The sequence below is a fragment of the Chiloscyllium plagiosum genome, unplaced genomic scaffold, assembly GCF_037043375.1.
Source record: "Chiloscyllium plagiosum isolate Xiang-an unplaced genomic scaffold, Cpla_swu_hap1 HiC_scaffold_1, whole genome shotgun sequence".
In the NCBI taxonomy this organism is placed as follows: domain Eukaryota; kingdom Metazoa; phylum Chordata; class Chondrichthyes; order Orectolobiformes; family Hemiscylliidae; genus Chiloscyllium; species Chiloscyllium plagiosum.
The window spans coordinates 26,698,142-26,723,432 of record NW_028270139.1 but is presented as its reverse complement, the minus strand read 5'-3'; the positions used below and the strand labels follow the sequence as shown (position 1 = coordinate 26,723,432).

Sequence of the window (25,291 nt, the reverse complement as noted above, 5' to 3'; positions counted from 1 at the left end):
CTTCCTCATCCGTACGTGAGGATACTAGTGAGAGAGGGTCATGTCTTTTTGTGGCTATTGGTGTTCATGTTAGCATCATTGTAGCCCACAAACTCACCAACACACTAAAACAGCAGCTAATGAATTTGAGAGACCCAATACAGACAATGAACAAAACTAATGTCATTTACAAGAAAATGCAAGAACTGTAACAAACACTACATTGGACAAACAGGCAGAAAACTAGCCACCAGGATACATGAACAACAACTAGCCACAAAAAGACATGACCCTCTCTCACTAGTATCCTCACATATAGATGAGGAAGGACACCACTTCGACTGGGAAAAACACATCCATCCTCAGACAAGGCAAACAAAGACATACACGAGAATTCCTAGAAACATGACATTCCAACTGAAACTCCATCAACAAACACATCGAGTTAGACCCCATCTACCACCCCCTGAGAAAAGGAACAGGAAGTGACTTCACCACAGGAAATATCACCACCACAGGAAATCATATCACCAACCCAAAGAAACCCAAACATATAAATAGAAAGCAAGAATTTTCAGCATTGCTTTGCATGAGGCTCACTGAAGATGTTACCTAGTAAGGTAACGAAACACCTGGAAATGAACCTTTCAGCTCAGTGAGCAAACCTACATCCAAAATCTCAACCTGAGCTACAAATCTTCTCAAAACCTCTTTCATCAAGCACAAGATATAGAGGCATGAACATACGTACCAGCAGGTTCAGGACAGCTTCTTCCTGGACATTTTTAGACTGAAGAATGGACTCTCTTGTCTCAAATAATGCTGATCTTGTCTAGCACATGCCCTATGTAATGTAACCTTTATGCCTCTGTTTAAGTCTTTTCCATCTTTACTTATTGTGATTTTCTTGTACAATATTAACCCCACATTTCCCATAGCCAATCCAACAGCCTGCATATCTTTAGACAGTGGGAGGAAACTGAAGCATTTGGAGGAAACCCACGCTCAAACGGGGAGAATATGCAAACTCCACACAGACAGTCACCTCAGGTTGGAATCGAATCCAGATCCCTGGTGCTGTGAGGCAGCAAAGCTAACCACTGAGCTACTGTGCCACCCATGGTGGAAAACTTTGGGAATACAAGCCCAAAAGTCACCTGTTAATCCCAAGTGTGTTTCAGTTGCTGCAGGTCAAACTTCAAATTGTTAATATGCTTGCATCCCAAAATAATACTTTAACAGAAATCGACTTAATTTGCAATTCAATATGTCAATGTTAACATGTTGCATTGTTTTTCCAGGAAGCTTGCTTTATAGGTTAACCAATAATTTTGAGAAATATTAAGCTGAATGGGCTTGGAAGCAGGAGGGGTAGTGACACACAGGAGGTAGTATTTAAGAGGGCAGCCTGAAGGTTTATTATTAGTGTCAGGATCCTCACTGAGGCAGTCACTCATTACACAGCTAACTAAGGGCCACTTCCCAGCTTCAGCAGCATTTTACCAGTGGTTGCAGACAACAATATCATGTGGGTAAATTTGGTGGTGTGCCAATATGTTCCTGTGGGATTGGAGGCAGTTCTCCTTTATGGCTGCTCCATGGTTAATGACCTGCTGATAGAAGGTGTAAACACTTCTCCCCTCAATCACCAAGAGGCCACAGAATTGTACAGAGAACCCATCCCATCTTCGAGGGAACCTCAGTACACTGCTACCCTCTCCACTTTCCTGTAGCTTCTGTGGTAGCCACTTACTTTGTTGGTGCTCATCAACCAGCCGTCTGATTGGTCCAGCACTATTGAGTGGCAGGAGTGATCCTGAAAATGGCCTTTATTCAAAATAACAACTGAACAAGCTTCCAAAGTATAGCAATAGCAAGAACACCCAAGAGATGTTTCAATGAACTAATAAAATAGGGAAATCACAGCATTATGTTTTTTTTAAAGAATAACACATTGGTGATGCTTTGAAGGAAGAATAAATTGAAACATTAGCTCATGCAGTAGTAAAGCCTGAGTGCAGGGGATACATACAAATTACATCACTGTGATCTGTAGCAACATTAGATGGTTGCTTCCGTAGTTCAGGACTTGGTCTGTGTGTGTGGCTTTCCTGTGTACGTACGTACACGTACACACACACACACACACACACACACACACACACACACACACACACACACACACACACACACACACACACACACACACACACACAGTCCTGAACTATGAAAGCAACCACCCCAATACGCACAAACGAAGTTGCATCAAGACACTATTCAAAAGGGCCACAACACACTGCAGCACACCAGAACTGCAAAAAGAGGAAGAGGAACACCTATACAAGGTATTCGCAAAAAACGGATATCCTCGCAATTTCATCAACAGATGCCTAAGAGAGAGACAACAGAACGAGGACATGCCGCAACCCAAAGGACTAGCCACACTATCAAGAACATCTCTGAAATGACAGCCAGACTACTGCGACCACTAGGACTTATAACAGCACATAAACCAACAGCCACTCTCAGACAACAACTCACCAAAACGAAGGACCCGATACCCAGCATGAGCAAAACTAATGTTCTGTACAAAATCCCATGCAAGGACTGCACAAAATATTATATAGGACAAACAGGAAGACAGCTAACAATCCGCATCCATGAACATCAATTAGCCACGAAACGACACGACCAGCTATCCCTAGTAGCCACACACGCAGACGACAAGCAACATGAATTTGAATGGGACAACACTACCATTATAGGGCAAGCCAAACAAAGAACAGCCAGGGAATTCCTAGAAGCTTGGCACTCATCCACAAACTCCATCAACAAACACATAGACCTGGACCCAATATACCGGCCACTACAGCGGACCGCTGAAACTGACAACCGGAAGCGGCAGGGACAGGCCACTATAAATGCCGGAGGAAACACCACAGAAGCGCTTCACAGGAGGCTCCCAAGCACTGAGGATGTCACCTGGACAGGGGACGAACGTTTGCAACAAAAACGTCCAGCTCGGCGAACAGAACCACAGCATATGTTATAATTTAATGTTGAAAAAGTGTTCTTTGTAAATAGTCCTTGTGGACCCCTGAAATATTGAATTACAAAAATTGAAATCAGGTCTCATCAAATGAAGTCCCAGTTCCAAAGCAGAATATTTTCCATAAGTAGAATATGCTGTGCTCGTCAAACACAAAAGTTCATCACTGATTGGTACAAATGCACAGATTATGAGCAGGAGTAGGCCATTCTATCCATTGAGCCTAATCCACTATTTAGAAATGTCTTGGGTGATCTGATTGAGGCCACCACTTCTCATTCTCACTTATTCTCAATAACCTTTAACTGTCTTGTTAGTTAAGAATCTACTTCTACCTTATAATAAACACAATGAGTTGGCCTCCACCATTCTCTAGGGAAGACAGCTCCAAAGACCCACCACCCTCTGAAAGAAAACATGTCTCCTTATCTGTTTCTTAAATGTGTGATTACTTATTTTTAAACTATGTCCTCCAATTCTAGTCCAACCCACAAGAGGAAACAATCCTTGTAGACAGCACTGACCAGTCCCCTCGGATTTTACATACTTTTCAGTTAGATCACTTTTCATTCTTCTAAACTCCAATGGGTACAGTTCCAACCAATTCATTCTTTCCTCCCCTCAGCCCAGGTATCAGTGGTGAACCTTACCTGAAATGCTTCTCACACACTTGTAGGTTTTTTTTTTAAATCAGGAGACCAAAATTGTATGTAATACTCCATGTAGTCTGATCATGTGGTACACTTGTAGAAAAATATCCCTACTTTTATATTTCAATGCACTTGCAATAAATGGCAACCATCCCGGTGTCTTCCAAATAACCTGCTTTACCTTCATACTAGATTCTTGTAATTCATATACCAAGGGTACCCAGATCTCTCTGCACCTGTGAATTTTGCAATCTCACTCTACTTGAAATAATGCGCTGTTTTTCTAATCTTCCTGCCAAAGTGAACAAGTTCACAGTTTACTATGTTAAGCTTTCTTGAAGTGTTTTGTTAATTATGCTTAATAACAGTAAACCCTCACAAGGTAAATATTATGTGAACATGTGCTATTTTCCAGATGCAATGTTGGGCTATTACAGCTGCACATTCACCCAAAAGTTTTGGCTGTTTGTCCAAGATAAGTGAAAGCCAAGGTTTCATCCAGTCACTGCCAGCTGCATTTAAGGGTGGCAAGGTTTGAATAGCCTCTAAGAGGACATGACCACTGAGTTAGGCCATTCAATGTAAAGACCACTGGCCAAGCATTGAAGCAACTTTTAACTACTGCTTTCCTATTTCTTACCTATAAGATGGCAATGCTTTGGACACCATAAACTGACTGATACAATTGAAATACATTCAGCAGTGAGTAGCCTAACTAGTGGTTCTTAAAAGGCCAGCCTGGTGGCCACTTCATTAGAGCGGAACAACATTTCACAGGATCTTACGCATAGTGTGCTGATCTGCTTATTTTCTCAGTCTTTAGGAAGCAGGTGAGTTAATCACCCATTTACTGATCTGATAGTAAATTTCATCAGACAGACACTAGATGCTCATGAGCCAGACGATTTGCATACTTTTCAACTAGTACTTTGTCTGATTTTCAATCATGGAATGGAAGGCCCACAATTAATAACCATCCCATACATTATATTATTCAATAGTAATGATTTTGGAATGCTTGAACTGATAATGAGGGAGCAATCTAAGGAGATGCATTGCAATAATTAGATGCAGTGTAACAAGATAATCAGAAACAAATTTCTAATTTCAAAGAAGATTGGATTGAACAATGAAATAGCAAATTCCATTATTGCTGTAAATCAGTGTGCTCTTTGATGAGTAGCACATTGACTTTTTAAGACACAAAATGAATAAGTAAATTGAACAAATGCATATTCCAATGTCCCAAAAACCTGCTGCTGTAATTAATTATGGGGACAGGGGACTTTCAAATGTGGTCCAGAATGAGTGCATAATTTTTGTTGAGTGGCTTTATTGGAAGCTAATGCTGAGATTATTTGTCGCAGGAAACAATTTTCAAATCAGAAACAGCAAGGACCCCACTGGTCCATTCCTGCTTTCCGGTCAGCATGGACGAGTTGGGTCAAGGGGTCTGTTTCTGTCCTGTAAATCTCTATGACTCTTCAACTCTAAGAGAAAATCTGAGGTGTGTCTATAGAGTGGCCACTAACAGGGCCTTTAATAACCACTGGTTGAACTGCTAACTGTGTAATTCAGGCAAAGTAAGCTGGTCAATTGTAAGGCAAGATGGCAGCAGACAAAGACGCACCAGCTGGAGCTCCTCTGCTCTGCCAGTTCCTTTTCTTTATTTTTCTTTCTTTTCCTCTTTCTTTTTTCCTATGTTCTGTGTGTTTTTTTCAACTAATGCCTTGGACTTACCAAGAGATGAATGGAGGAGCTGGTGAGCCCCAGTGGCGGAGCAGAGGCCAGCGCGGGGAGGGGAATTCCCGGAGCAGAGGCCAGCGCGGGCAGGGGAGGTCCCGGAGCAGAGGCCAGCGCGGGGAGGGGAATTCCCGGAGCAGAGGCCAGCGCGGGCAGGGGAGGTCCCGGAGCAGAGGCCAGCGCGGGCAGGGGAGTTCCCGGAGCAGAGGCCAGTGCAGGGAGGGGAGGTCCCGGAGCAGAGGCCAGCGCGGGGAGGGGAGGTCCCGGAGCAGAGGCCAGTGCAGGGAGGGGAGGTCTCGGAGCAGAGGCCAGTGCAGGGAGGGGAGGTCCCGGAGCAGAGGCCAGCGCGGGCAGGGGTGGTCCCGGAGCAGAGGCCAGCGCGGGCAGGGGTGGTCCCGGAGCAGAGGCCAGCGCGGGCAGGGGTGGTCCCGGAGCAGAGGCCAGCGCGGGCAGGGGTGGTCCCGGAGCAGAGGCCAGCGCGGGCAGGGGTGGTCCCGGAGCAGAGGCCAGCGCGGGCAGGGGTGGTCCCGGAGCAGAGGCCAGCGCGGGCAGGGGTGGTCCCGGAGCAGAGGCCAGCGCGGGCAGGGGTGGTCCCGGAGCAGAGGCCAGCGCGGGCAGGGGTGGTCCCGGAGCAGAGGCCAGCGCGGGGAGCGGAGGTCCCGGAGCAGAGGCCAGCGCGGGGAGGGGAGGTCCCGGAGCAGAGGCCAGCGCGGGGAGGGGAGGTCCCGGAGCAGAGGCCAGCGCGGGGAGGGGTGTTCCCGGAGCAGAGGCCAGCGCGGGGAGGGGAGGTCCCGGAGCAGAGGCCAGCGCGGGCAGGGGAGGTCCCGGAGCAGAGGCCAGCGCGGGGAGGGGAGGTCCCGGAGCAGAGGCCAACGCGGGGAGGGGAGGCCCCGGAGCAGAGGCCAGCGCGGGAAGGGGAGGTCCCGGAGCAGAGGCCAACGCGGGGTGGGGAGGTCCCGGAGCAGAGGCCAGCGCGGGGTGGGAAGGTCCCGGAGCAGAGGCCAGCGCGGGGAGGGGAGGTCCCGGAGCAGAGGACAGCGCGGGGAGGGGAGGTCCCGGAGCAGAGGCCAGCGCGGGGAGGGGAGGTCCCGGAGCAGAGGCCAGCGCGGGGAGGGGAGGTCCCGGAGCAGAGGCCAGCGCGGGGAGGGGAGGTTCCGGAGCAGAGGCCAGCGCGGGGAGGGGAGGTCCCGGAGCAGAGGCCAGCGCGGGGAGGGGAGGTCCCGGAGCAGAGGCCAGCGCGGGGAGGGGAGGTCCCGGAGCAGAGGCCAGCGCGGGGAGGGGAGGTCCTGGGAAAAAAAAACTTACCTTGGAACAGCTGAGTGTCAGTATGGAGCGGACTGGAGGTTGTGTGTGTAGAGGGGATGGTTTTTGGACTGGGGTCTGGTGCAGCCAGTCAGACCACATCTGGAAGCCCCTGCGCTAAACTACTGCAATGTAATGTTTATCTGTAATTTAGTTATCTAACTGTAATATCCTTCCTTTTAACTATTTCTTATTTCTAACTTGTTCTGTGAATTACTAAAGCGAAACAATCGCTTTTCTTTTTTATTCCTCTTTTTGTAACTAAAGTTTATACGATAAGGCACCATAAGAAGCGACAATACAAAACTTTTCACTGTACTTGAGTACACGTGACAATAAAGGATATTCTAATTCAATAATGGCCAGGCTCCCCACAGGACATTCCTTTAAGAATTGTTTGCTTTATAGATCAGAACCAAGTGGGCTACAGTTGAAAATTGCCAGTGTTCTGAATCAGGAAAAGAAATAAATTCACCAACCTAGCTTATTGGGCCAGACTTTCCGAGGAGTGGCTATAATAGTAAGATTGAAAAAGTAGGAGCAGAATGGCAATGTTAAGAAACAGCTGTGCGCATTTCTTGCAGGTGATTCCAATTACAAATCCTGCAGAAATGCAGACCTTCAGGTCCTGAGGGAAGAGGTGGGTTTTAGGCCCCGGGAGAAAACGATTGTCGGGTCCTGGGAAGAGAGGTGGCCAATATTGGGACCCAAGCAGGGAGCTGGCTGGGAGTGTTGTCGGATGCCAAGGGAGAGGTGGAGTAGGTGTTGTCAGATACCAAAGGGAAGGAGAGTGTCAGGTCTTGGTGACAGGAGACAATGTTGGGGGTGGGGTTTGGGTGGGTGTTATCAGGTAAGGGCCCAGAGTTGCAAGAATTTGGGGGAGGTGCAGTATGATAGAAGGTGTGTTTAGTTATGTGATCAGTTTAATAGTTACCCAAACGTCAGACTAGGACTTTAATTGTGTGCTGTTTCCTGGGTAACTATTTACGTAATTGCAGGAGAATTTGCCAAATTCTCATATTTAAATGGATGCTTTCAGAGGGTTCCAGGCAGAGGGGCATGGCCCAGAGGAATCTTCAATTCCTGTGAGTCTGCTTGGTTGGGGATTCTACAGGGTCCCAATGCACTACTCTCACCTACGCTGCAGAAAGGATAATCTGGTCATCAGGAAATTCAGCCCACTGTTTTGAAACACAAGCCTTAAGTGTAGGAATGTTTAGATTATTCAATGCGTACCACTTTTCTGCACACGGAACATAACAGTCAGAGGAATGTGGCGTAACATTCAATGGTACCTTGATGGATTTCATAACATTCATTAGTTTGTTACACTCTTCAGTTCGGCACAGAAACTTTCAGCAGCAGTGACAGGCATCACTGCATTCTCATCTTGCCTTTCAACATAAAAAGAGAAGGAAATGGTAAGGAACATATAAGTAAGAGAGATTCTCGGGCTGGATGTCTGCTACCAAGGCAGCGAGCTCGAGTCAGGCATTTCTCAAGTTGGAAAATCTCCACAGGAGATCCAAACATGGACTTTAAAGGAAATGTATGTACAGCTTCTTTGGAAGCAACTTCTGATGTATTCTGGAGAACTTACAAAAAATAAATTGTCCACCAGATGGTGTGAATTGCATATCAGCTCTTTCCCCCGAGAATGAGTTTTTGATGCCACACCATGACCAAAATGGCAACAGCCCAAAGCAGGTGACCAGTGCTCCTGCAGTTTGTATTTGACAGAGGCAATGTTAGGACACTGTCATGCCAAGCCGTAAGTACAGAAACAAAGTGTGCTCCTTATGCCCATCAGGGTATAATAAGAGCAGGGTGGCACAGCTTTTTGGGTGGCACAGTGGCTCAGTGGTTAACACTGCTGCCTCACAACACCAGGGACCTGAATTCAATTCCACCCTCTGCTGACAGTCTGTGTGAAGTTTGCATGCTTTCTGTGTCAGCCTGGGTTTCCTCCAAGTGCTCCAGTTTCTCTCTCAGTCCAAAGATGTGCAAGTTAGATGGATTGGTCATGTTACATTGCCCATTATGTCCAGGGATATACAGACTAGGTAGATTAGCCATGGGAAATGTAGGATTACAGGAATAGGGTAGAGAAGATGGGTCTGTGTGGACATGATGGGCCAAATGGCCTGCTTCCACACTGTAGGGATTCTATGGTTCTATTCTATGACTTGTGAATCATGAAATATAGTTACCTGTATATGGAAAACTGTAATTGGGTAAACAGTACTGAATAAAGCCTCCATCACTAAAATTTAACAGACTAACAGCAATACATCCTGAAAAACAAAGCTATTACTAATTCAACAGGTCATAAATTTTAAATAAGCTCACTTAATGCAAGAGGCAGCTAAATGGTGCTCAGAAAATCATAGCACCAAAATTTTATCGAGACAGTTTAACTCTTTCTGGATTGATAGTTAATGTACAGGTTTTAAAATTTACAGAAGATGCAAATCCCTTTCAGGATTGAGCATCCAGACCAGCTGAACTTTACCTGTAATCTATCAACAAAAATATAAACCAAATGCAATCTACAAATAAATTAGATATGCACACAGATTTATATTAAATAGGCAACCAATCTACTATTCACAATTTGTTTAATTTGTGCAGCAAATGATATAGGTTATTACTCAAGGCATGCTTTGCTTCATTAGCAAACTTGCTGGAGGCCTTCTCAGTAATGATGCTCATGAAAGCTGTAGTTCTGACATAGCTGCTGGCTGTACAGGATTTCCACTCACCACAGTGACAGGGTGATGCAAGAGCAAGATGCAAAAAGCAACACATTAAAGCACAGTCATTGTTTGGGTACAAGCCTTGCGGCAACTCTCTCTTCTGGGTCTTCGGTAGAAAGGTTTCAGACATAATAAAGAAACAAAGATAACAAAAATAACATAACTGAACTAAAGATGAGAGACAAAAACAGAAATTGCTGGAGGAACTCAGCAGGTCCGGCAGCATCTGTGGAGAAAAACAGATAACATTAAAAGTCAGATGACCCTTCTCCACAGATGCTGCCAGATCTGAGTTCCTCCAGCAATTTCTGTTTTTGATTCATATTTCCAGCATCCACAGTTCTTGTATTATTAAAGATGGGAAATATTTGTTTGGATTTTCAATGTGTTTGCTGATGTAGGAGACCTTTAAAATAGTAGGGTGGGAGTCAGTTCTGGAAACCCCAGCTTTATTTGCATTTCTAGTGAGTTTAGCCATTGGTTGATTAAGGGCAGCCCTCCCACATACAATTCTGCAATAATGCAAGTTTCGTTAACACGAATTCGCTGTAATGCGATTGATGAATTGAGGACACTGTTTCTAAAGCGTGTGTTGCCTGCAACACAATTACATCGGCAACACTTGAAGTGTGATTTTTCTATAACACAGGGTTATACACGAATGCAATCATTGCGTTATAGAAGAACCACCTGTATTCCTGTCATTGCTGGTTCCATTGTGGGCTGAGCAGTCCAAAACCGTGCCTGATATCCACCTTGCAACTACCCATCTACCCATCCCCTCCCCTGCCCAACCCCTAACCGCTGTCATTTCTGTACATTTAGGCTTCTTAAAGAATATATGGCTCACAGCCTCTCAAACGAGAGATGAATCATGGGAAAACCACAGTCGCAAGTGTGAAAGAAATTAAATGGACCCCTGGTTTTGAAATTTCCTCACTGAAAAGATTTTTTTTAAATACAAAAGAAAACATCCATTCTCTGATTTTCAATTGTTAGAGACTGCACTCTAACGTGGATGTGTTTCACTGCAATGTTTGGCATAGCATGCTGTCTTGCAAAAGTAAATTGACCACTATGTTTAACAGCATGGTATAAGTGGTGACATGCATTAAAGTCCTTTCATTGGGAAAAATTCTAGTGAATACTTAAAACTTAAGGAAACACAGAGAAAGTGAAGATCTAATATGATTTAAATGTCCACAGCTCTTTGAAAGTGAAATAAGCCTTCAGCAGTGGTCAGTTTGAGAAAAACAACATAAATCTGTCACTTGAATGTTTAATGTGTTGAAGCACAATGTTTTGAATATAGGCAAACAGGCCTATATAGGGTGTCACTGAAAAATAAAGGCATTGTTTTTGCAATATCAACAGATTCTACTATCTAAGAAATGAAATTGCTTGATTTGACACTTGTAGCCATTTTGAATGCTTGGGTGAGATTCAAAAGGTACACAATCTTTATCTCAGGAGGAGGCTGCATGAGATTTGAAATGATAGTTTCAAGATATGAAAAAGGGATTAGCTGACATTGATGTGGTCAGTGACATAAATGTCTGTTTGCTTAAAAAAAAGTGCGATGGGTAAGTGCCTGTGTTTGATTGGCATGGACAAAGTTAAAAATTACGCAACACCAGGTTATAGCCCAACAGGTTTATTTGGAAATACAAGCTTTCGGAGTGCTGCTCCTTCGTCAGCTACCTGATGGAGGAAGAGCACTCTGAAAGCTAGTACTTCCAAATAAATCTATTGGACTATAACCTGGTATTGTGTGATTTTTAACTTTAAGAAGGACTGAGCACTGGTTCACTAACATCCTTTAGGGGAGGAAACTGTCATCCTTAGGTGGTCTGGACTACATGTGACTCCAGACCACAGCAATGTGGTTGACTCTGAACAATAATGGACAGGTAATAAATGCTGGCTTAGCCAGTGAGACCCTCATCCCATGAATGAATTAAAAATAAACTTGAGGGAATTTACCTTCGTTTTGGAATGGCCTTTTTTTGAACCCATTTTTCTCTCAATATGGTGTATTTAATTAGATTGTTACATTTAAAAACATATCATTTCTTTTTCAAAATGGAGGATAAATAATAAAACATAGAAAAGGCAAAAGGGTTCTGAGTGCAGCATGTTACAGGAGTTCTGAAGTGGCATGGAAGTGAAACAGGGTGTGAGAGTTAAGCATGAAGGTTGAATCTGACTATCATTATGAATATTAGACCTATGTCCCAGGAAACTGAGGCAGGTTGTCTAGCCTGTTCCTGACTCCATTATATCCCACCTCAATAACGCATGTGGGACTTTCTAAGTTGAGGTAGGTCAGCTGAGGCAGAAAATTTCCTGACTCAACCTGCCCATTCCATCAGCAAAATTTGACCTACATTCTTAACTGAAGTTTATGTTTTGATAACGTCAACTCATACCAATCTAAACAGAACCAATATGTTCAGTTTCACCGCCAATTATTCATGTTTAAGCACTTGAAGTCAAAAGGTCTGTATTTAAGTTTGAATTGATTCTCACCATCCTTTCATGCTGATCACTGACACATAAATCGAAGAACTGGGATTAGAAAAGGCAATTATTGTGCAAGTTAATCTACATTGTGGGATTTTCAGTCAATTTTGCACCATCTATAATTTTCACAAACACCCACTATTGTGACAATTTGTGATCACTCAGTCAAATTATGCTAGAAGGATCAAAGTTCCAGGCTAATACATTTTTTTGCAGTATTGATACACTGATTAAAATGTTATATCAAGAAATATAATTTCACAGAGAAAAATTTAAGTAGTATAAACTCCAGTGGCGGCTCCTCTTGGAGGGTGGACTGTATACTATAACGGTTTTAATGATCATTAAGTGGTTAATGCCAGCAGAGTGAGGTGTGTGTGTGTGTGTGTGTGTGTGTGTGTGTGAGAGTAAGTGTGTGTGTGAGTGTGAGTGTGAGAAAGAGAGAGAGAGAGAGAGAGAGAGAGAGAGAGAGAGAGAGAGAGAGAGAGAGAGTGTGTGTGTGTGTGTGTGTGTGTGTGTGTGTGTGTGAGTGAGAGAGAGAGAGAGTGTGTATGTGAGAGAGAGTCACACACACAGGGGAAGAGAGTGTGTGTGTGTTTTTGTGCGTGTGAGACAGATAGGTCAAGGTGGTAAGAGAAGCAAGTGAAAGAAGTCGCACTCACAACACATTAATTGGACAAGAAATTTGATGAAGTCTGCAACTGTCCACATTATCAGGGAACGGATGATTTTTAATGATGCCACTTGCGTCCCGCTTGCACTTCTGAACAGACCTGAAGCTTGATTCAGCCAGGCATCCACGTATACTCAGACACAGACTGGTCTGGACTAAGGAATTTCAATGTTCTTGGGTCAAAATCCTCTGATACTTACGGACATATTTGGGAGCTGTGTCTGCCCCAGGCCACATGTTAATTTGAGTGAGAAAGATTCCAAACAGAGATCTGACATTCCTAAGCCTGAGACATCCTTGTGCAGTCAGACCTCAGGCAACTGACATCTCAGATGCATCTTGAAGCTTCCACGTATATTGCATAGATGCTAACCAGTAGACAGTTCCCTTTACTCTATGCATACTTTGGGCACTTGCAAGTCAATTGTTTCTTCTCGGTGACTGGAATATATCATTTGAGGCTTTTAAGCTGGTATAAATCAATATGGCAGCTATGCACTGTACTTCCTTTCCAATTTTACCCAACTATTTGATATCTGCATGGGTTTGGCTGTGCAGTTTTGAATAGTTTCACACATGCCTTTTTTTTTTAAATTTCATTTATTTCCATCTTCCCTGGATGCTGGGAGAATTGCCAACATTACAGCCTTGTTCAAAAAGCTTGTAAGCCTAACCTCAACAATGACACGTTAGTTAATTTAACTTTTTAATGAGGAAACTTTCAGAAATCATTATTCAGGATATAATTAATAGTCACCAAGGAGAAAGGTGGGCTGATTAGAAACAGTCATCACAGATTTCCAAATAGGAAATTGTGTATAACCAACTTGGAGTTTTCTGAAGAGGTAACAGAAAGGGTAGATGAGGATATTGCTTACGACACAGTATACACAGGTTTCCAGGAGGCATTTGAGAGTTGAAATGAAAGATGTCGGTGATGGCATATTAGGGACAGTAGCAATGTGAATACAAAATTGGCTGAATGACAGAAAACAGAAAGAGTTTTGGCCAATGGATTATTTTTGGGCTGCAAGAAGGTTTGTAGTGGAGTTTCTCAGGGAACCTTGCTTTTCCTCATATACATTACTGATATGGATCTTGGTATGCTGGGAACAATTTCCAAGATTGCAGACAACATTAAACTTGGAAGATTTGCAAGCTGGGAGGAGGATAGTTTGGAACTCAAAAGAATATGACTAGTCAAAACAGAGAGGTTTGAGGTGATGCACTTAGGCCAGAAGAACACAAAGAGAATAAAAAATAATAGAATTCTGAAGGGGGTGCAGGAGCACAGAGACCTGACACATATGTGCACTGATCTGATAAGAATTTATAAAATGAAATTGGATAAATACTTCAAAAGAAACTAAAAGCAAATGAGTAATTGGGCAAAACAAAAACAGAAATTACTGGAAAACTCAGCAGCACTGGCAGAGAGAAAGCAGAGATAATGTGACCCTTTTTCAGAACTACTATTGTTTTGTCTCCAAATGCAGTCCTGATTTATCATTGTCTGTTACTTTTAATCTTCACTTCAGTCCCGCTCTGACTTCTCTGTCCTTGGCCTCCTGCCCCATTTTAATAATAATCAACAGAAGCTCAAATAACAATTACTCATCTTTTGATTAGACACTTTACAATTTCCTGTGCTCAACATAGAGGTAAGTAATTTCAATTCATATCCTGTATCTATTTTTGAGACAGCAGCTGTTGACAAGAATACCAACATTTCTCATTTCCGCTTGCTCCAGATTCATCTTTTGTTTCCCTACTTATTCCATTACACACCTTTTTATTTTACTGTTATACTGTTTGGTAGTTAATCTCTATCACCTTCCACCTTATCTTGGACCTTCCTTTTGTCCTTTCCAGCCACCTCCCTGCCTTCTGTCTCCACCACCCTTTCTCTGTTTTGATACTTGCTTAAAATTCTTTATATCTCTAAAGTCTTCTTCACTTTGAATGTGCTTGCCCATGGAGGTGTGAATTGGATCATGAACTTGAGGCTGGGTTCTTTCAGTTAGCAATGTTAACAAAAAAGTGGACTGAAGCCAGGTGCAAGAGTCCTAACCCTATTTCTAACCGATCAAACTTTTGCCAGTAGAGGATCATCAGGGAAACTATAATTTCATGACTGACATATTTTAGCTATAATCACACAATCAAACATGTATTAGATTAGATTAGATTAGATTACAGTGTGGAAACAGGCCCTTCGGCCCAACAAGTCCACACCGACCCGCCAAAGCGAAACCCACCCCTACCCCTACATTTTCCCCTTACCGAACACTACAGGCAATTTAGTATGGCCAATTCACCTGACCCTGCACATCTTTGGACTGTGGGAGGAAACCGGAGCACCCGGAGGAAACCCACGCAGACACGGGGAGAACGTGCAAACTCCACACAGTTAGTCGCCTGAGGCGGGAATTGAACCCGGGTCTCAGGCGATGTGAGGCAGCAGTGCTGTGAACGACTTATTGATATAAAGAAACCACAAGTTACACTTTGAAAGAGAGAGGATACTTTCATTTTGAGGCAATGTGGTTGACTCTTAACTGCCTTCTAGGCAAATACGGCTGTGCATTAAATGCGGGCCCAGCCCGTGATGCCCTACATTCCATGGATAAATAAAAATCTCCATACATAGTTTAAAAGTATCAAACTTAAAATATCCTCAACCGCTGACCACCATTGTGAACTATCCTGAAAAGGAAGGACTGTTTCCCCCACCACATGATGTTGGGCTTATGCCTGAAATGTTGATTTTCCTGCTCCTCAGATGCTGCATGACCTGCTGTACTTTGAGCAACACACTCTCAACTCTGATCTCCAGCATCTGCAGACCATACTGTCACCTACTGACTAGAGACAAGTGGCCAATTAAAGTAACTAATTGTTCCATTGATAGTGATTTTATGACCAACCAGGATTTTGAGCCTTAGAATAACTACCCTGCCAGATGATGAGTTCACCATCTTCCTCACTCAGAGGCTTCATGTGGAGCTGAACCACAGCTAAGATACTGAAGTGTTCATCCCTGTGTCCTGGGACTGACATGCAACAAAGCACTTTCACTTCTCCTTCCATTTGCAACCTCAACATTGCTACCTCTAATTGGGCAGACAGCTCAGGGAAACAAGCTGCTGTTTTTGCTTGGATAACCATCCCTGTACTGACCTCGTAACTGTTCACTGCTGGTAAAATGGCCTGTGGTCATTTTCCCTGTAGGCTCTGGAATTGCTTTCTGTCCCAGCTTTAGAACCCATGGTATTCAGCTAAATTCAGGCCAATATCTTTCTGAATAGATGGTTCAAATGAAACATCACATAATAATAAGCTATGCAATTAGACAGTAAAGTGTACAGTGCATATTGTAAATTGACTCTGCTTAGTCACAATTTAGTTGGACATTCTGCACAAATATTTTTGGAATTTGTTGATATTTCAGGGAATTGCAATCCTTGGAGCCTCATTTGTGGGTGTGTTTTTTAAATCATTTGTCCATTTAAATTACAATTTGACAATCTTGCTGTTAAAGTGGCCAACACTTAGGAATTCACTCCTGTAAGTATTGGGCCATTAAGAGTCACAAAAGTGTTACTTATTTACAAACTAGAATTTAATTCAATCAATCACTTAGGAGTGTTCTCTCAGTAAAGTTGGATTTTGTCATCATTTTGGTGAAAAAAAATTACAAAGATTTGCAAAATATTTAAATAAACATTATAGCTTGGGCAATTACATCACTGGAGTCTTCATGAGAAGTTCATATGGCAATAATTTTCTTTCCCACAAAGAAAAACAGACTAAGATCATCAACAACGAAGTGTCTCGTTAGTGATAGAAAATCTAAGCATTGGTCTACATCTTACTTTTATGTAAAAATTTCATATCTGCCTCACTATGTTTCATGAAACACTTTTAAGTTCTGAATGTTCAGTAATCTTTTACAGCAGGAAGGCAATTTGACTTGCACAGAAAAATATTGCATAAATGACACGAAAATATTTGGGTTAAGCGAATGATCTCAGGACAAAGAACAAGGCACACTCAAAGGGAGTTCAAATCGGCAGGTTGGCACAAAGCTGCTGTAACTCTAATGCTGATCCACACTCTCATCATCGTTAATGTGATATCACCAAATTAAATCCATTACGCACCTTTTAATACTTCTTCACAACAACCAGTAGAATTCTGAGTGATGAAACAATATTGAATATTCTGGATAAATCTTTAATTTGTCAATTTGTTTTGCCTAACTTTAATGCATTATGGAGTTTTTTAAATTCATTAGAACTTTGACCCCAAACTGATCCCAAACATTGGAGTTTCTGACTCAACTTGAAAACAAAAAGATTTGTCAACCAGATTTATTCAATTAAGTCAAAACCTAATCAATGAATATGCAATACTGAGCAATGCACTTTATTTGTAATATGATAATACAAACAGTTATCCCTTTATATAGCTGGAAATACACACAAAAATGTATAGTAATGAGGAAAAATTGACTTTTCTCAGCAGAGACTCTCTGGGGAAAAGTACTTTTCCCAAAGACTGTGCAAAGTGATATTTTTTTCCCTAACCTTTCCTTTCGTACTATTTGTAAGCATGGTAATTTCATGTCCGCCCATTACATCAAACTGACCCTTGCAAGCAAGCCAGGACTGCTTAGTGTAACCATTATTAAGTGTGAAGGGTCTATAAGATCACCTCTTAATGAACTCAGATTCACTTACTAAAAAAAACTCATCACATCTCTCATAATAAGTTAATCGCTTACCCTAAGTGACAAAGAAGTGAATCTATGCTGCAAATTTCCCATTGCTTTTCTATCCTTTCTGTAATGAGGTGTTCGAAAACAGACAATTCTACAGATGTAGCCTAAGGTCTTCTACAAATTCAAACTGGCCCTTTAAAGCTTGTAATGTGATCTTTACTTTTCCTTTCTTTTCAAGATTGAAAACCATTTTTATATCACTATAATAAGTAAAGCTAGAGTATGGTGTATATTTCTGGTCACCAAACTGTAAGGAATTTCACTAGGAAGGGCACACAAATGTTGCTTGGTGAATTTTAGCTATGAAAAGCGATTGGATAGACAGCTGTTTTCTTTTGCCTGTTGGGAAAACTAACTGGGATCTGCAAACTTATAAAGGGCCAAGATACAGTGGTCAGGAATGATGTAAAATCGATGTTGTACAAATGTAAAGAATCAAGCAACTTTGATTGAAAGCAATTGCCGGAATGAACAGAATGATGTTATGGAATCTTTTCACCCAGAGGGTCATGAGGGTCTGAAAAACATTTCATGATAAAGGTAATAGATGCAGAAACTTTTAATGCATTTAAAATAGATTTGGACATGCACTTAAAGTATAATTACTTCCAGAGGTATGGACACATAGCAGAAGTATTCGAATAAGCTTGCTAACATTCTTTGATTGACAAGGGCTGAGTGGCTTCATACTGTGTTATAAATATTCCATCTTTCCAATTTAAAAGTGCAGCATATTTAATGCTCCAAAGTTCTGTTCTGGCAGAAATTTTAACCCCTGTCATCCTACAGAGTTATCTGGAAGCTTTGATTTTATCTGGTTGACAACTCAACACAAAGACTAGGAAAAAATATATTGAGTACAAAGGTAAAAAAAAGGAAGCATGCTTGAACTGCACAGATACCAATAACAAAAACAGCTTCCTCCTCATCAGAAAGATTTAATATTATTGATGGAGTGGTTTCTGCTTTCAGGAAAGGATGTAATCCTTCAGAAAAAAAATGGCCTAATCAAGCAGAGTCAGCATGGCTGAATAATTCATGACAAATTTATTAGAATACTTAGAGTAAATTACAAGTAGGATAAATAAAAGGAAACTATTCATTGTAATATATTTGGCTTTCCAAGACAGTATATGATAAGATACCGCACATAAGGCTGCTAAATAAAATAATAGATTATGCTGGGGGCTAGCAAATGAGCACAAATAGAGGTTTGGTTAACTAATAGAAAACAGAGATTTTGGATAAAAGGAACTACTTTAGGGTGGTAAAGTGTAAATATGGAAGTGCCAGAGGGACCAGTGCAGGGACCATAACTATTTACAATATATACACAAATATTAATAATTTAGATAAGAAAAGTATTGCCATGGTTACACATGACACAAAAATAGGTGAGAAGGCCACTTGTGGGCATAACAGATGAAAAGTCAGCAGAGATATAAAAAGGATAATTGAATGGGGAGAAACTGAGCAGTTAGAATATTGTGTGCAAAACTGGGAGGTTATGCCTTTTGGTAGGAACAAAAGAAGAGGTGAAAATTATTTAAATGGGCAAAGACTGCAGATGATGATGATGATTTTGGGGTCCTCATGCATACATCACAAAAAGTTAGCCTACAAGTTCAGCAGTTAATAGGGAAAGCAAATGGAATGTTGGCCTCTCTTCCAAAGGGGATGAAGTAAAAATTAAGAAAATCTTGCTAAAACTATACAAGATACTGGTTAGGAATATTTAGATTACTGTGAACACTTTGGAGTACTATTATATAAAAGAAAGATATCCTGGCATTGGAGGCAATGCAAAGAAGGTTCGCTTGGCAGATCCCAGACCTTGGGTGGAAATTCCTGTGAAGAGAGGTTAAGTAAGTTGGACCTGGACTCACTGAAATTAAGAAGTATGGGAGATAACATTATTGAAACATATAAAAGATTATCAAAAAATTTGACAAGGTAGGTGCTGAGAGATTGTTTCCCCTTGTGGAAGAGTCCAGGACCAGAGGCCACAAACTCAGAGTCAGGGGTGGTTTATTTAAAACAGATAAGCGGAGTAATTTCTTCTCTCAGAAGGTAGTGAATCTGTGCAATACTTTACTGCAGAAAGTTGTAGAGGCTAGGTTTTTAATTAAAGTCAATACTGAGCTTGTAGGGGAAAAGTAAGCAGGGGCATGGAGGTTTATTAGGTTAGTCATCTCATTGAATGGCCGAGCAGATTCAATGGGACAAATGGCTTCTTGCTGCCCCAACATCTTATGCTTTCATAAGGGTCAACAGAGTAATAATACCTCCATAGGTTTTCAAGATTTATGTCAAGATTTGTAGCTCGAATGCCTGTTGTCGTAGTTGTGAGCATGTTCGCCGAGCTGGCAAGTTGATTTGCAGACATTACATCCCCTGTCTCAGTGACTCCAGGAGGCTCCAAAACACTGAAGATGTCACCTAGACAGGAGGCGAAACGTCTACAGATCAACTTCCCAGCTCGGCGAACATGCTCACAACTATGACAACCTCTATAGATTTGTCTGTACTTTCATAGAACTTTGACCTTACAACAATCTGACTAAACTTAGGGCTGCAGTCAGCAGCAATATCAACTTCAGACAAATGTAACCAAGATTCTCAATTCATACCTTATTTTACTAAAGGAAGGAATATACGGATATTAAAATAGTAACATGTTCCAAAGTCATCAGGATACTAAGGCTGGTTGTTTTCAAGAGCAGGACACCACTTTGGTAAGGGAGTTGAAACAAACACTAGGAACAGCTTCACGGAAGAGTAAAATTATTGATTCTCACTTAAAATGCTTTCTCACAAACGTTGCCTTTAAGCTACTGAACAACCCAAAAGCCTTTGTGCAGCCACTATATAAGGTAACCTTTCAGTTTACCATGCTTGGGTGCACAGATGGTTTAAAGAGACTGCACACTAAATAAGACATCTGCACATGACAACAAAAGTTAAATGAAATTTCCTGCTTGTACTAAACTAACACACTTTGTCTAATGGTGTAGCCCTCTTGTGGCACAGCACTAGTGTCCCTACCTGGACTGGAAGGTGCTGTGCGACAGTCAGAGAATCCACACTTCTGTGGAAGTGAGAGAGCAGAGCTCACTTACACAAAAATCATGGTTAATCAGGCCTTGATTGCAAAATGTACAGGTTCCTAGTTTTAGCACATAGAGGCAGGGTGAAGTTAGGGTTATCAGCAACTTCAATTCTGTTCTAAAAGGTCTTCCCTTTACTCTAAGGCTATGCCCTTGGGTCCAAGTCTCTCCTACCAATGGAGGCATCTTCCCAATTCCACTCTGTCCAGGCCATTCAGTATTCTAGGAGAAAGTGAGGACTGCAGATGCTGGAGATTAGAGTCGAGAGTGTGGTACTGGAAAAGCACAGTTGCCTCACAGCGCCAGAGACCCGGGTTCAATTCCCGCCTCAGGCGACTGACTGTGTGGAGTTTGCACATTCTCCCCGTGTCTGCATGGGTTTCCTCCGGGTGCTCCGGTTTCCTCCCACAGTCCAAAAATGTGCAGGCCATGCTAAATTGCCCGTAGTGTTAGGTGCAGGGGTAAATATATGGGAATGGGTCTGGGTGGGTTGCGCTTCGGCGGGTCGGTGTGGACTTGTTGGGCCGAAGGGCCTGTTTCCACACTGTAAGCAATCTAATCTAATCTACATTCAGTATTCTTTATGTTTCAATTAGATCTCCTTTCATCCTTCTCAACTCCATAGAGTTTAAACCCAGAGTCCTCAAATGTTCATTTTTGTTAGCACAGCACCCCTTTAGAGCCTGTTTTCACATGTTTTGGTCAAATAACCCCAAAGTTCTTTCATTTCTTAATGCAGGTATATAAGTTATAAAAGTTACTAGTATCAAAATCAAGTCAATTAATATCTCCACAGCTTACCTCCCACAGGTACTATATAAACATTTTAGTATTATGAACTTTCCAGAACTTATGGGTCCATAACCGCTCATTTTCCAGTGCTTCATATATGTAAACTCTGTGGTAAATAACAACGATATCTTGTGGGAGATCATCACATCTAAGCCTACACCTTATTTCATCCAACAATTACACAGCGGTAAATTGTACAGAGGAGAAAAGAAGAATATAGATTTAGCCACATTAACAAAGTACTCATCTACTCTTCTTCTTTTGATCTTGCAGTTATCACCAAATCAAGTGTTTGTTTTACCTTGCTAAAAGTGACCCCAAATTGAATGCGCTTCTTTTAAATAATCCAGTTTTCAACAGGTATCCAGTTATGCTGCTTTAAAAGCATTGATGGAAATAAACAACTGTCTTCAATGAGAGTAACTTTAGCAAACTTTCTGATGGAATCTGCTCAAGATGGAAACGCTGTGCCGACCATGGCCTAGTTTGACCCACAACAGCTGCAGCAATGCTAATCCGTCAACGAGTCTGCATATGTCTCTGTGGAATTTATGTCAATTTCCTTGTTGTATCGAAACAACCATTAAGGAGCAATAGAACTGCAGGGAAACATCTGAAATAGCGATTTATGCTGTTTTCCTTGAATTCCAATAGTTATCTCCAGGAGACTGGGAGGAACTGCCATCAAGTTGCAGAGCTGTGACTTCATATAATTACCTGAGAGACTCTTAATGCCTCTAATGTAACAGTGTCCCAAACAGACTTCACAGAAAAAAACTGACACAGAGCCAAGAGGTGTGATAATTTTTGAATTGGAAGCAGTAGAGAAAAAAAGTTGCAATTATTTTGCTGGACGGTACAAAAATTATTTAACAAATACAGATTTCAAAGGATTGTGAGAGTTTTCTATTATTTTTAAAGGGATCCATTGTAATTTTCTTGGATAATATGAAATGTGATCTAGTGACTCTTGACGTGGACGTAGGATCAATATAAAGAAATATGGCCAAACACAAAGGAGAACAACAACAGAGGATACTCCATAGTGATTGATACAACTGAGTGGCTTGCTGGGCCATTTCAAAGGGCAACTGAGAGTCAACCACATTGCTGTGCATCTTGAGTCAAATGTAGGCCAGACCACAAGGACAGCAGATTTCCTTCCCTGAAGGACATTAATGAACCAAATGAGAGAAAACTCAGGTGCAGACACAAAGAGAAGGCAGATCATATAGAATGAGGAACAGACAATTTTTTTTGAGAAGCAATGAATAATTCTTAGGAAGATTTTCTTTTTGGCAGGAAAAGATGTAGAAGCTTTTGAACTAAACCAAAATCTGGAAAGCTTTGTAGATAGCTCAGGGATACTAATTAGATGAGTGCTTCTCAGAAGTGGAAAACAGCGAACTGGGGTGTTTTGGCTGGGCAGATTGAAAGCTACATCATTCAGAATGTTCTGGGGACAGAGGGTTTATATAAGACTGTCTTGCTAATAATCACACCCACACAACTCAAATGTGAACACCATTGTTAGATAGGAGTCCCAACCAATGAATAAAGTATATTATGGAACTGGGGAAGACAGTGATGTTAATGCTTGTGATTGCATGAACTATAACACTGCTGTATAGACCATTTAAAGTTAGACTTATTATTTTATATATCATTGCCAATTGTGTGTAATTTGGGTTGGCTCTAACTTGACTTAATAACATCAAAAGCTACAAGTGGAAAATGATTTTTTTTTAATTTTGAGAATTGGTTATTTTGGTTTATGGCTTCCCCATGATGATCACAAAACAAGATACTAAGTTGTCATAGATGTAAATTTAAAGAAGCATCTTAAAAGGTGGAGAATGAGTTGGGTGACATGAAGAGCTTTGGGAATGGAATTCCACAACTTAGGACCAAGACTGCTGATAGCACAGCCGAATGAAATCAGGGAAACATGAGAGACCAGAATTGAAGTAGCATAGTGTCTTAGATAGATTCAGGACTGGAAGAGGTGATAGAAGTAAAGCAGGGTGCAGTGGAAAGATTTGAAAACAAGAACAATAATCTTAAAATGGAGATTTTGCTGGGATAGAATCCAATCTAGGTCAATAAGCCATGGTGTGATAGTTGAATAGGATTTTTGGGTGTCAGGACATAAGTTTTGGATGAGTGAAAGATATTGGAGGAGATAACCGAGGAGGCCAACTAGTAAAGATTTGAGTACTTGAATTTGGAACGAAGAATAACTTGGATGAAGGTTTCAACAACAGATTGGTTGAGGAAAGATCCTGATAAATGATATTATGGAAATGAAAGTAGGCCTGGTAATGAGAGGATATAGAATCAGATGGCTCAGTTCACGAAGAAATATCACATACAGAACGAAAGTCTGGACTGTACAACCTGGACTGTACAACACCATAACCATTTGATGCTTTCACTCATGCTGTGAGTAATCATTACCAGTAGCTATTTATATTTTAAAAACCTATATTGGATCATATAGTGGGCGGCACGGTGGCACTGCTGCCTCACAGCGCCAGAGACCCGGGTTCAATTGCACCTCAGGCGACTGACTGTGTGGAGTTTGCACATTCTCCCCGTGTCTGCGTGGGTTTCCTCTGGGTGCTCTGGTTTCCTCCCACAGTCCAAAAATGTGCAGGTCAGGTGAATTGGCCATGCTACGTTGCCCGTAGTATTAGGTGAAGGGGTAAATGTAGGGGAATGGGTCTGGGTGGGTTGCGCTTCGGCGGGTAGGTGTGGACTTGTTGGGCCAAAGGGTCTGTTTCCACACTGTAAGTAATCTAAATATATGTAAAAGCAAAAAGCTAAGTCCATTGATTTATTTCAATATGTGGTAAAGACAAGCGTATTAATAAAAAAGAAGAGCACATGATTTACACCATGAGACATCATGGTACAAATATTAACCATTTCATTTACTCAGAAAATTTGCTGCAAGTTCATTTAATTAATAGTTAAATGGCTCTGCTAAAGTAGCTCACTGGAAATTTTGAAAAAACATTCTAATCGGAGTATTTGCATGGAAAGTTTCATTACATTGTTTCTAAACTTGAATTTAGTATGATTTTACTTATACTACACAAAATACCAATTCCTTTTTCATACGTCAATTTATAGAAATTACTGAATATATAGAAAAACAGCTAACTGCAGGCTGGTCACTTATACATATATACCTCTTCTTGCTTTCACAACCACTAAATAGGTCAGCGTTTCATCAAATATCTCCCACTAAAGTGTAGTAAAGGAAATGCAATCATATTTTATGAATCTCTTCAAAATGTAAATTTATATGGCAATATTATGTTTGAAAATGTTCATTCAAAATTCGATTGCCACCCTCCTGCATATCTACAGATGGTCCTACAGAATGTTTGTTTTTGCAAAAGAAATCACAGCTCCTTTTAACCCTAATCAATAAGGTATATTTCAATTAATAAGTTTAAACTAAAAACACAATTATTATTGAATCAGAGACTAAACTGAAATCACGAATTACTTCAAGAGTCCACATGTACCCTAGCTAGTTAAGTGGTTTTAGCGAGTTTTGAGAAGGTTTGTAGCTTCGGTTGAGGTTCTGGATGTAGGTTTGCTCGCTGAGCTGGAAGGTTCATTTCCAGATGTTTCCTCACCATACTAGGTTACATCTTCAGTGAGCCTACAGATGAAGCACTGGTGGTACAGTCTGCTTTCTATTTATGTGTTTGGGTTGCCTTGTATTGGTGATGTCATCAACCTAAGGAAACCCAAACACACAAATAGAAAGAGGGCTATACCACCAGTGCTTCATCCAGAGGCTCACTGAAGATGTTATCTCATATGGTGACGAAACATCTGGAAATGAACCTTCCAGCTGTTGGGGAGATTTCACTGGGGTGTTTAATGTAGGGCTAGGGAGGGTGACACTTCCAGCCCT

General features: G+C 41.6%; 1 protein-coding gene across 32 annotated transcripts in view; it reads right to left on the bottom strand.

Annotated features, from left to right (window-relative positions):
• ank2b (ankyrin 2b, neuronal) overlaps nucleotides 1-25,291 on the bottom strand; it is an 877,032-nt gene that overhangs the window by 248,576 nt on the left and 603,165 nt on the right. The gene's annotated exons all lie outside the window — the stretch shown is intronic.